Source organism: Phocoena phocoena, chromosome 7, assembly GCF_963924675.1.
Source record: "Phocoena phocoena chromosome 7, mPhoPho1.1, whole genome shotgun sequence".
NCBI classification, from domain to species: domain Eukaryota; kingdom Metazoa; phylum Chordata; class Mammalia; order Artiodactyla; family Phocoenidae; genus Phocoena; species Phocoena phocoena.
In genome coordinates this window covers 73330271-73343354 of record NC_089225.1, presented here as the reverse complement: position 1 = coordinate 73343354, position 13084 = coordinate 73330271, and positions in this window count along the sequence as shown.

Sequence of the window (13084 nt, the reverse complement as noted above, 5' to 3'; positions counted from 1 at the left end):
TTTTTAATGTTCGTGCTACCCATACCAGAGGATAGAAAGCTCTTGCCAACATGATATGTTTTGTTCAGGTTTTATTCTAGCAAGTGTCTGCTCAGAACAGTGGCTGTAAGGTTGTGTGTGTTCAGAAGCATGTAGCCGAAACAAAGGAATGAACCCGAGTTAAGGAGTAAGTCAGCAGAGTACAGGATATACCAATGCTCAATATTTTTAAATCGTCTTAGACACCCCTGGCCTTTATCAGACTACAGGATGTTATAGCCTGATGCTGTTTAAAGATACCGCAGGAAGAGACCATTATGCAGTGTAAAATGTTCTGAATGTAGTTCAGGTTTTGTCTGTCATAATAATTCACATTTTCCTTGAGGAGGACATTTTGGTTTGTTTGTTTTTATTTTTATTGTTATTTTTTGTCATCAGCCAGGGAAACTCAGAAATTGACTTATAGTTAGAAGGCCCATAATAGCAGGATAACTATATGAGGAATGAGACATATGCCCATAGGTGAGAGAGATTGAAAATCCCTAACTCTCCTCTCATTGACATCAGTAGGCCATGGCCACCTGAGTGTTTGGGGGAAGCAAAACCAAAAAAAAAAAAAAAGGAAAGAAAGAAAGAAAAGAAAACCAAATCTAACAGCAATGACACCAAAGATAAAACAAAAAATGTAAGAAGCTAACAAAACATTGCAAAGGTGAATAGTATATGTCAATTAAAAGCACTACACCATTTCAAACATATCTTAGTGAGAGAGATTTTATTTGTCATTAGTTATAAAAATGAATGATATTTGGAGACAAAGCTCTCTTTGATATAAATTAAGAAAGAAGAGTTACAGAGGTACAATTTTCTACCAATGACTGGTTAAACAATTTCAGCCAAATCTTTGCTCCTGTGGTTTTAGACCAATAGATCTGTCCTTGGAAGGCCACAATCTCACTGATTTCACTCATTTAAATAATAACTCTTAAGTCTTAGAAGGCTGGTATAAAGAACCTTGTTTACTCAATTATCAAAATCCTTTCCTTTGAGTTTGGGCTTTATTCTTACAGAAGTTCTCATAACTTGGGATGATTGTTATTATTTTTGTTATTTTTCCTTTTCTGTAAGTGCCATTATGAACCACTTTTCTAAAGCCTTGCAAGGCTATAGGCTCATTATGCTAGTTCCTAATTATAATTGTTACATTCTATTCCCATGTGTTGAGAAACTTGGAACAACTTATGACATTTTGTAGTATTTATTGATCTGTTGTTAGCCTTTGAGTCAATTGGAAAGAACTACATGTAGAAAAGTGCTTCTGATGATACCTGCATAACCTTATCACAATATCACATAATAGCTGCATGCTACGAATGGAATCCCAACAGAGAAAACTGTACCTTTATATGTCCTGAGATAGGATGAAAGCTTTCTTTTTTTTAAACTTAAAAATCCATAACTCTACAGAGATTTATGCCTAATAGCACAGAGGCAAGTCCTACATTCTTTTTGGCACCCTGGATGGATAGTAACAAAACCAGTTATCAGCTGAATTATAGGTATCTGGAGAATATTGAATCTATCTCTCAAGACTTAGAATAATGCAAATCTAATTTTTAAAATCCCCAAAACTCCAGCTCATACCTTTCAAGCATTATAGTGAAGAAGCTGGGCACTTCAATAAAGTACTCGTTTAAGAATTTGAGCAGCTTAAATGGTGTTACTTGAAAAAGACTTTATCCTGCCTACAAGATTTCCTGTAGCCTACCTCAATGGAGACATACATGGGTCACATATTTATGTCACACCCTTTGAATTCTAAAACAAAGTGTCAAGCTTGCCAGGTATATTCTTAACATTTAGATATTTCCATAAATAATACAGAATTTAACTTGTATTTCAAGACCAAACCATAATAGTTTCATTTTGAATTATTTACCTTCTCGTTTCTATCTCGTTTCTATCCAAAGAAATAATAACACAATTAACAGTTAGAGAAAAGCATGCTGATTAGTCAGTCATTAGGTTTTTCAACACCTACCCTTAAACTCTAACCTTAAATTGAAAAGAAATCATCTGAAAGCTAGATAGATTATATATCAGTTCATTAAACTTAGAACTGTCTTCATGAAATAAAATGTATAATATTTTACCTTTGTCTTTTATTAAGGGGATACCTTAAAGATAGCAATGTAATTGATGTTCCTGATCTTTTCTAAAAGTACTATTGAAGTTACCTTCCAATAAACGGTCTAATGTCCCATACATAAAGATTCATCAAATTAAATGTCTAACTTGTATTAGAAAATATTGCATTGTATTGCCCTGATCCACTTTCACAAATTAATAAGGAGGTGACATAGCGTATTATAGCCCCTCATGTCCTTCAATTTCCAAGAGGCCCAAAGCTTTAATTTATATTCAGACCAGTAGTTAGTCTTATCCTGTTTTCTGATTCATTACCTGGCTCTTATTCTTTTTCCTTGTTTCAATGATACGTAACGCATTTGTGATTTTTGGCATAACCTACTTCTGATTGTTAAGGTAGTGGAAAAAAAAAACATGAATAAATCAACTAAAAAGCAAATCTAATGTACCCCGAAATGAACACGATTTTAAGATAAATGTGAACACTGCATATAGTTGTGCCTATAGAAGGTAAACCTGCATTCCAAAATATTTTAATAAGACTATGAGTCTTCTTGAGTTATTCAAAATTTAAAAGCAGTTAAATTCATCAATCATTTACTGAAGAGTCATTATGTGGAAATTACCATGTAAAACAGTTTGGTAAAGAGTCCAGAACCAGAAGTCAGAAAAAGTAGTTTCTATTCTGACTAGACCAGTTTTTTGGCTTTGGAGAAACAAATTCTCTGAGCTTTGGATTAATTGGCTATAGAAAGCAGAGCCCTAGGCTCCTTCTCAGTTCAAAAATTTATTGTTGATTTTGAGACATATTTTTATTTTTGTAAGCTTATGAAAGTGCTTAAGACATATGTGCTAATCACTTGTACATGAAGCAAAATTTAAGTTGTAATTCTTAAAATAAAAATTTTAAGTTAAAATGATTTGGCACACAAAACTCCTTACCTATTAATTTTGACTCAGGAGTTCCTGGAATAAGGGATTTATCTGCATTTTCAAAGATGGTTAGACTTTCAATGAAAGACTATTCAGAGGAGGTCATTAAACAAAGAGTAAATAATATGAAAAGGACAGAGGAGCAAAAGTTACTTGACATACTTGCAAGACTATAATAAGAAGTTCAAAGTCCTGAAGATTGAACGCATTAAACTGCCTCCCTCTTCCAATTAAAAATAAAATACTAATATTAAAATAAATCTAAATATATCAAGAAAGTTTTGATATTAAACCTGATGCTTCTTTTCAAGTATATAATTATCGTCTGCTTATAATGGTATCCTAAACAAACGCTTAGTTTGAATATTTGATAATTCAGAACTGCATATTTGTGATAGTTGTTGAACAATCATATAGTTGAAGCTGCTGGGTGAGTATTATAAATACATATTATGGATCTTTCATAGATAAGATTCTGCTTTTTATTACATGAGTGTGGACCAAAAGCTTCAGGGAAAGAAATAGAGAAACAGAATTAGAAATTGATGTTCAAAGCATCTATTACATCGGAAGAATTCAACTAGCAGAAGCTATTGATTTATTTTTCAAAGTTCTGGTGGTTTAAAAGTGTCACTCTTTCTGGGGCTTCCCTGGTGGCGCAGTGGTTGAGAGTCTGCCTGCTGATGCAGGGGACACGGGTTTGTGCCCCGGTCCGGGAAGATCCCACATGCTGCGGAGCGGCTAGGCCTGTGAGCCATGGCCGCTGAGCCTGCGCGTCCGGAGCCTGTGCTCCGCAAGGGGAGAGGCCACAACAGTGAGAGGTCCGCGTACCGCAAAAAAAAAATTTAAAAAGTGTCACTGTTTCTGAATTCACCCATTAAACCATATCATATGTGAGTGTGGAAATGTACCATATGAGCAAAGGGGAAAACTGGAAGAAATATGTACATATAATTCAATAACTTGTCCTTAATTTAGTTTTATAACCAATCGTGCTCATATTATCATTTTTTAAATTAATTTATTTATTTATTTATTTTTGGCTGCATTGGGTCTTCGTTGCTGTGCGCAGGCCTCCTCTAGTTGCAGTGAGTGGGGGCTTCTCATTTGCTGTGTGTCGGCTTCTCATTGTCGTGGCCTCTCTTGTTGCAGAGCACAGGCTGTAGGCACGTGGGCTTCAGTAGCTGTGGCACGCGGGCTCAGTAGTTGTGGCTTGTGGGCTCTAGAGTACAGGCTCAGTAGTTGTGGTACACAGGCTTAGCTGCTCCGGGGCATGTGGGATCTTCCTGGACCAGGGCTCAAATCCATGTCCCCTGCATTGACAGGCAGATTCTTAACCACTGTGCCACCAGGGTTGTGCTTGTGTTAAAATGATACTAATGTAATTACCCTAATGATGCCAAATGCATTATAAATCACTAAAACAGAAATCCTGACCAAAAAGCTTCTGTACAGCAGAGAAAACCATCAACAAAATGAAGAGGCAACTTGCTGAATGGGAGAAGATATTTGCAAATCATGTATCTGATAAGGGGTTAATATCCAAAATATATAAAGAACTCGTACAATTCAAAAGCCAAAAAACAAACAATCCAATTTTAGAAATGGGCAGTGGATCTGAATAGACTTTTTTCAAAGAAAGCATACAGATGGTCAACAGATACATGAAAACATGCTCAACATCACTAATTATCAAGGAAATGCAAATCAAAACCACAATGAAATATTACCTCACACTTTTAGAATGGCTGTTATCAAAAAGACAAGAAATAAACAAGTGTTGGCAAGGATGTGGAGAAAAGGGAATCCTTGTGCACTATTGGTGGGACACAATGGAAGTTCCTCCAAAAGTTAAAACTAGAGCTACCATATGATCCAGCAATTCCACTTCTGGATATTTATCTGAAGAAAATAAAAACACTAACTCAAAATGATATATGCACCCCATGTTCACTGCAGCATTATTTGCAGTAGCCAAGATATGGAAACAACTTAAGTATACAAAGATAAAGAAAACATGGCATATATATATATATATATACATATGAATATTATTCAGTCATAAAAAAGGAAATCTTGTCATTTGTGACAACATGGATAGACTTTGAGGGCATTATGCTAAGTGAAATAAGACAGAGAAAGATGAATACTGAATAATCTCACTTATATCTGGAATCTAAAAAACAAATAAACAAGACCAAACTGATAGATACAGAGAACAGATAGATTGTTGCCAGAGGCAGGGGCTGGGAGTGGAAAAAATGGGTGAAGGGGGTCAAAAGGTACAATTTTCCGGTTATAAAATAAATAGATCGTGGGGGTGTAATTTACAGCATAGCAACTATAGTTAATAATACTGTATTGCATATTTGAAAGTTGCTAAGAGATTAGATCTTAAAAGTTCTCATAACAAGACAAAAAATTCTGTAACCACAAATGGTGACAGATGTTAACAATACTTACTGTGGTGATCATTTCACAATATCACATCATTATGCTGTACACCTGAAACTAATATAATGTATGTCAATGTAATTCATATTTAGCTACAGTTAATTATTAATGCTACTGCAGCTGGCTTACACACTTATGGGCTACTGTCCTTCAGTTCATTCAGAATTTCCTTGCTTCATTTGAAAACAATAATGGTTCAAGAAATTCCTATTTTACAGAAGTCCTTATGTGATGCCTTATTTCAAAGATAGCTTCATGATGGGAGTTAAAACATAGGATGCACATGTATAAAAACAGCAAAAAACCACTGCGTTCTTTATTATATGGAGTAACTGCATTTATTTATTGATAGCTTCAATGAGCACTTCTTGAACATTTATACTATTTACTTGAGCTACAAGATGAAAAAGGCAGAAACTATGTCCACACAAGGCTGATGATCAGTTGAGAAAAAAGTGGCATCTTCATAAGCTTTCATTCATTATTCATTTAATACATGGCTCTGGTATTAGTATATAGCACTATGTGATTCAAATAGAATTTGTTGAGTGGGTGAATGCATAAATGAGTGAATAATAATATTATATGAAACAGATATTATGACCATGACATTATGCTAAGCTTTGATGATATATTATAAATGTGACTCAACCGAACCCTTTCTCTGAGATTCTTGCAATCCATTGAAGGGGACACAATCATAAGTAACAATTTGATAAGTGTTATAAACCAGTTGATATAGAGGCCCTGGGCCCACTTAGCCCCATCTATAAGAAGGACAAGTTGAGTAGGGAGGACATATTGGAAAAAAAGAAAAAGATCACCATGATGAATCTTGAAAAATAAGTGGAAGAAGAATAAAGAAGTGAAGGAAACAGGAACCAAGTAGAGGAAAAAGCAGAACAAAGGCAGGTAGGTAATGTATATTATTGGAAAGCAACAAACAGCTTAGTAATGTGAGAGTTTAAAAGAAGGAGGATAAATTTTGGGGAGAATATAATGAGTTATGATTTACCCAACTCTCCTGTCTCCAATAAGGAATAGCTTCCACTTAAGCTGACTTCAAGGAATTTATAAAATATTAGGAATAGAGATAAAAGTGTTTTTAATAACCCATAATCATAACATGAAAAAATAATCTCTGTTAACATTTTGACATATTTTCATTGTCTTGTAATGCACGTGTTCGTATTACATGGATGTATGTATAAATACACATATATACATATTTTTACCTATTTTGAAACATTATATAGTTTAACATCCTTCTTATCTTACAACATTAAACCTCATTTTATTTTATTAAATATTATTCAAAATAAGGTTTTAATGGCTTTGTGGCTTTATATATTATATGGAAATATTACATCTTTTAATAAATTTATTTTTAAACAATAAAATATATATGCTTTTAAAGTTATAAAATATGTAAATAATCATTTCTTGTAGAAGTGTGTGAAAGGTCAACAGTAAAACTTTCTGACTTTCTGACCTAGAGTCTTCTTTGAGGTCTTTAATATGAACTATCAAGCATAAAGTTAAGGTCACAGGGCTGTTATTTTAATGATCCAGAATAAAGTAAGGGGAGGTTGTGCTCTCATATTTAATGTAATTGGCACCATTTATTTCAGAGACTATTGAGCATTCTCCAGGGCCAGAAAATTGATAAAACAAAAATTATTCTTTGGCTTCTGAATCTGCTAAAATGGACTCACCTGTTCTTTCTAAGCCTTCTGGTATGGTTTGAAGACTTAATTTTTAAAATGTGTATCCTTGCCTGTTAAAGATTATGCTAAGGAATTAGGGAAGAATGCTATGTGTATCAGAGTACAGAATTTAATATTAATTTTGTATTGTATATGCTGGTTCTCCTGAGTTTTTGTAGCTATTGGCCGAAATATTTTAGAAGTTGTGTGGTAAGAAGAGGTGTTTTTTCTAAAACCTGGTTTATTTGTTGACAATTTTCTTGTTGCTATTCTCCAATATATAAATAAGGAGATATCCCATTCTATTTAATTTTACTGAAGGCTGAAATAAGTATAAGGCAAAATACAGATATGTGGACTATTAGTTTCTGCTAGCTTTTTGGAAGAATTGTATTCATTCTATAAATATAATTTCTGACTGTGAAAACCTTACTTTAATATTATGGCCAGTTAAGCAAAACCTCTTCTGAGGAAAGGAAGATAGGAAGCCCTTACCACCCTCTATAGAGTTTCATCGGTTAGCATTTGCTGTACTAAAAATTACTCCAAAAAAACATAGTGACTTAAAAGACCAACTGTATCACTAGCTCATGATGCTATGGGTCAACTGGGCAGTTCTTTTTTGGTCCAATTTTACTTACTCATGAATATGCTGACACTGTGAAGGAGGAAAAGTATTTGCTGATCTTGGTCGGGCTCTCTCACATCTCTGGGGCCTCCACTAGGACAAATGTGAGGACTCTACTTTCGGCATAGTTTCTCAACCTACAACAATCTAATATGGGCTGAGCAGGGTCTCAAGACAATAAACCATTCACAAGCCCAGCCAAACTTCCAGGGATAGGAAAATAGACACTACCTCTTCATGGGAGGAGCTGCAAAATAACATTGGATTGTGTATTGATACAGGGTAGCAATTTTACTTTCTGCCAGTAGCAGTGAATCATGTTTATGTTTTATCTTAGTATCCCAGTTAATTCTTAAGGACAATAAACATTTTTAATATTTCTCTTTTATCCAATTACCATGATCAATGCTATGCATATAGCAGGCATTCTTTTTAATGAGAACAATACAATAAATTATACAGTTAATATATTTCCCTTTCCAAAGAAAGAGTAGGAACCATATAGACTACTATTTCATAACCAGTAGCATAGATTGTAATAATATATCTCCTTTATACAATGCACTAGGGATGACCACAGATGTAACTAACCCATTGTTTCTACCTCTCAGGGTAGAGACAATGACAGGGACATTATCCATGAGGAAGATATACAAGCTCCATATCACTAAAGAGTTGCACCCATTAAGCTTCCACCAATGGCAATTACCTTTACAAATGTGTCTGAAGATATTTTATTAATGGCTTTCCTCTTTTCCTCTGTTCTAATTCTTGCCCATTTGCTGTAGGTAAATCTAACTACTTCCTTCTCTGTAAAATCTTTTTCTATCCCTCTATTCTTTTATTTGATGCTATCCTTCCTATATTCCCTTGATTTCCTTTATTATTACTTATTTTTTTTGTATGAAGACATGGCTAATTATTTTAAAAATGAAACATGTTTAAGAAGTAAAAAAAAAGAGTTATGTTTGGAAATTAAACTATACACATTGAAAACAGGTGACATAAAACTCTAAAGCTTTTGGAAATATCCATATTCGGAAGCTCCAAAAAGTATCCAGCTGACTCTCCATTCTCCTATGATGAAGCCTGCTTTCCTTCAGAAAGAGAATCATTTGAATAAAATTAACATTTGTCATTCAATTTCTCTTAAATGTGTACAAGTGTTACAGCATATTTTCCCATTTTTCATTAGGAATAAATATAAATTTTTGGAAAGATTTGTGGACTATTATTTATAGTATTGTTTCTAAAAGATTAATGTATTCATATTTCCAATCATGATATCTACAGATGAACATTTAATCTACAACTGGGTTTTTAATTTGGTGGTTTACAATAGCAAATACATTTTTCGTTCTAAGTATTATTAAATTTTCCTTGGTATTACAATCTAGTTTATTCAAAGGTTAAATAATCACTGACAAGGACATTGGACAAATGAAATGGTGAAAATCTTTTTCCTTAACATTTAGATGTAACAAACCAAACTCAGTTTCAGTAATCGTGATCCATTTAATACCATATTTAGAAGACTGATACGTAATGATTTCTCAACTGGCACTTACAAACAGAACAAAAGGTTTCTTTCCCTTTTTTAGATTCAGATTGAAGAAATAAAATGTGATTAAGATTAAAAAATAGTGTAAAATAGAAAAATAATTTACTGATAATTGAGAAAAATATGTTTACAAGGGATAATTTGGATTTTTCCCTAAGCAGCCAAATTTTGTAATAAATAAATCAGTTGAACTTATTGCTGTTCTTAGATACAACATATGTTTTAATTATTATAGAAATTCTCGAAATTAAAAATATATATATTATGGTAGTTTGCTTGGTACGATATTTATTATTGCTTTTGTTGTAATTCAATTCTATTGAATAGAACAAAATAAAAGAAGAATACTAAAAATTAAGTACTAGCTCTAATTCTGACATCAAACAGCTATGCGCTTTTAGCTTAGATTCTAGAGAAATTCTTATCACATAAAAATGTTGAGTCATATGTGAAAATATCTATTGTAGATGATGAATTCTCAAGGTATGATGTAAAGATTTTAGGTTAAATTCTCAGTGCTCATCATTGTCAATTAGTTTTTCCCTTTCCATGAGTTTAGGCCACCTTTTTAAGTCCGGTCAATTGTCTCACATATGTGTCATTGGTGATTACAGGGAAGAGACAAGAAATAATAGGCTTAAAGAAAATTGTCAACACTACGGGAGAAATAGAAAGGGAGAAATATGAGAGGACTTGATAAACTGATATTTATATTACTACATTTTTTTATTTCATAATAAGTAAAATACATTTATTTTACTATGATAATATTTATCTTTAAAATCACAAATTCCAGCAGTATATCACTCCTGAATGTAATTAAATCCCTCTGCTCCCTGTATGCATTTTTAGACAACTTCCACAATTGAAGGCCATATTACCATGGACATTATAATCTCTTAGTCATAAAATTTTTCTATAACATTTTTACAAAATGACCAGAATACCTCATCCATTTTCTGCTATCTTCCCAGTATTTCACAGTTGTCTCCTATTTCTCTACTTGTGGAATTCTCACTGTGGCAAACACTTATGGGATTGTCAGCTAATTCAAAGAAATTAAAATTCTCAGAAAGAAAATTTCAATTTTGGGGAGAATTTAACTGGAGACTTGGATTTGGAAGCAGAAAGGGATTATTAATTTCTAGGCACTGATTTGGGAATTTGAAATTAAAATGTAATTTTGCTGCTACTCTCAAAACCTCCCATCATTTTAAGGAAGGCTGATTCAAGATCAGTGACAACAAAGTAAGAAAAAGAATGAAAGTCACATTTGAATTGGATGGGTGGATATACAAAAGAGTATGTTTCAGACAGAAAAAGTAGCATAAGCAAAGGCACAGAGGTGTGATGTTCCATGACATATTGAAAGAATAGTAAATAGTCAGGATGGCCAGAATGTTGCAGAAAATTGACAGGGGAAAGACTTCAAAATATGTGTCTGGAATATAGGGTGATATGTTGAAAGTGGCCTTATACATCAAGGTTGAAAGTTTTGGTTTATTCTATATTTAATGGAAAAGCACAAAAGTCTTGTAAAGCTGGGGTTAGACAACCATAACTGAGTTTAGAAAAATAATTTTAAGGGTTACCCTGTTATAATACAGAAAAATTAATTTTAAAGAGAGAGATGAGATAAGAATGCCATTCAGACAACTGAAATAGTCAAAATGGGATATTACTAGAACAGGGTCATCAATAGGTCTCATCCAGATCAATGAGTATACTCATCAAATATCCTAGAGAGCTTTTTAAAATATGTCCAGTTCCTACCACAAAAGGGACTAAATCAATGATGGGTCTCTGCAATCTGCAGTGGTAAAAGTCCATATGATTCTAATGCAACCAGCCAGATACCAGTCTTCAGCTCAGTAATTGAGAACCAATGAAGTGGTATCAAAGTAATCAAATAGAAATGCTTGTCTAAGCTGATAAACTGAGAAAGATTGTGAGGCTAAATCTGGGCTCTGTGGGATAGAGAGAGATAGTCAATCAGTGCTACTAGCTGTAAACTCAGGACCATGCAATTCGCCTCCTCTGGCCTAGGTTAGGACAGGGACTGAAGGGATGGAGAGGGGTTGAATCTGAGAATTAAGATTAAGAGAATTATCTTAATAAAGAGAAAATCAGCAAGTCTTAATCAGTAATCAGAAACAGAGCCTCTGAAAAAGAGAAGTCAAGCGTGACTGACTTGTTTCTTGTTTACTAGCTTAGACAACTAGTTAGAGGATGATGTTAACTAAGAAACAGAGGGCATAAGGCATGCCTTGAGAATATCTGTAAACAAAAACAGAGTGAGGCATAAATTAAGTTTGTAGATATAAGAGGAAGGTGGAGGTAGGCTAGTGAGAGAAGGGATTGATGTATGAAAGTACTGGTGGAACTGGAAAGAAATGATATTAAAGAGACCAGTGGAGGGGTTAGCCTTACAAAGGAATATGAATCTCTCATGCAAATTCCAAAGGGGAAAGATACAAAGAAATATTATGTATATACATGCAGAGATAAACAGAAAGGAAAATGGGTGATTTCCTGAGAGATTTTTGCAGTGAGGTAAGAGTAATTGCTTTATTTAGGGCAATAGCTTTCAAACTTAAGTATGCTCCAGAATCTCTTAGAGGACTTGTTAAAACACATATACCACCAGACCCCACCCCCAGAGATTTTGGTTCAGTATGTCTGAGGCAGAGTGTGAGAATTTGCATTTCTAAAATATTCCTATGTGAAGCTGTTCTCTGCCACCCTTAGAGCCACTGGATTAAACTATGGGGGAATCAAAGCTCATGCTCCTTTCCTTGTATGTTTAAGACTTTTAGGGTAGAAGAAATATTTCAAAATCCACCTGATAAGAGAGGTTCACACACCTTCCCTCTGAAGATACTGATTGCTAATAATGATTCTTACGATTAGTGATTTTGGGGGAACTCTAGAACAGGGAGGGATCTGCAAATATTTTCTATAAAAGGCAGATAGTAAATATTTTTGACTTTATGGTCTCTGTTGCAGCTACTCACTTTGTCCTCAGGGAAAGCCATAGAACAATATGCAACCAAGTAGGTATGGCTTGATTCCATTAAATCTTTATTTACAAAAATAAGAAAAAGGCCAGATTTGGCCTGTGGGATGTTGTTTTCCTACACTTGTTCTAGAGTAGAAAATGTTAAAAGATCTTTTAGGTTAGTATGTTAGTTAACTTCTCAGTATGATATTGAAGTGGACATATTATTCAAAGTAACTTATGGAAGGTGGAAACCAGGTGCTAAAGTAAGCAGTGACATATAGGTTCATAGAAAACAAGAATGGAAATTGAATCACAACTACATTTTAACAGTTTCAACAGAGGAGAAACTTAAAAGAGAAATAACAAAGTAGAACCGAGAGGAGGCCAGTTCTGCCAAAACATTACCCTGGAGTAGATGAGATTTAAGGGGAAAGGTATTACTTCTTCTAGACAGGTTTTTGGAAATCAAGGCAAGAAGATTTAGGAGTCATTCTCTTGATGTAATTCATTATGAGTTCTAATAACACAAGGAGTGAGTTTAGAATGGAGATTAACAAACATGGAAAAAGGGCCAGTGAGACACGAAGGTGCCCTGGATTGAAATGAGAGAGATGAGAGAGTGAAAAGCACAGTTGAAAGCAAGGCTGCTTCTTCGATGGGAGATTAATAATCCT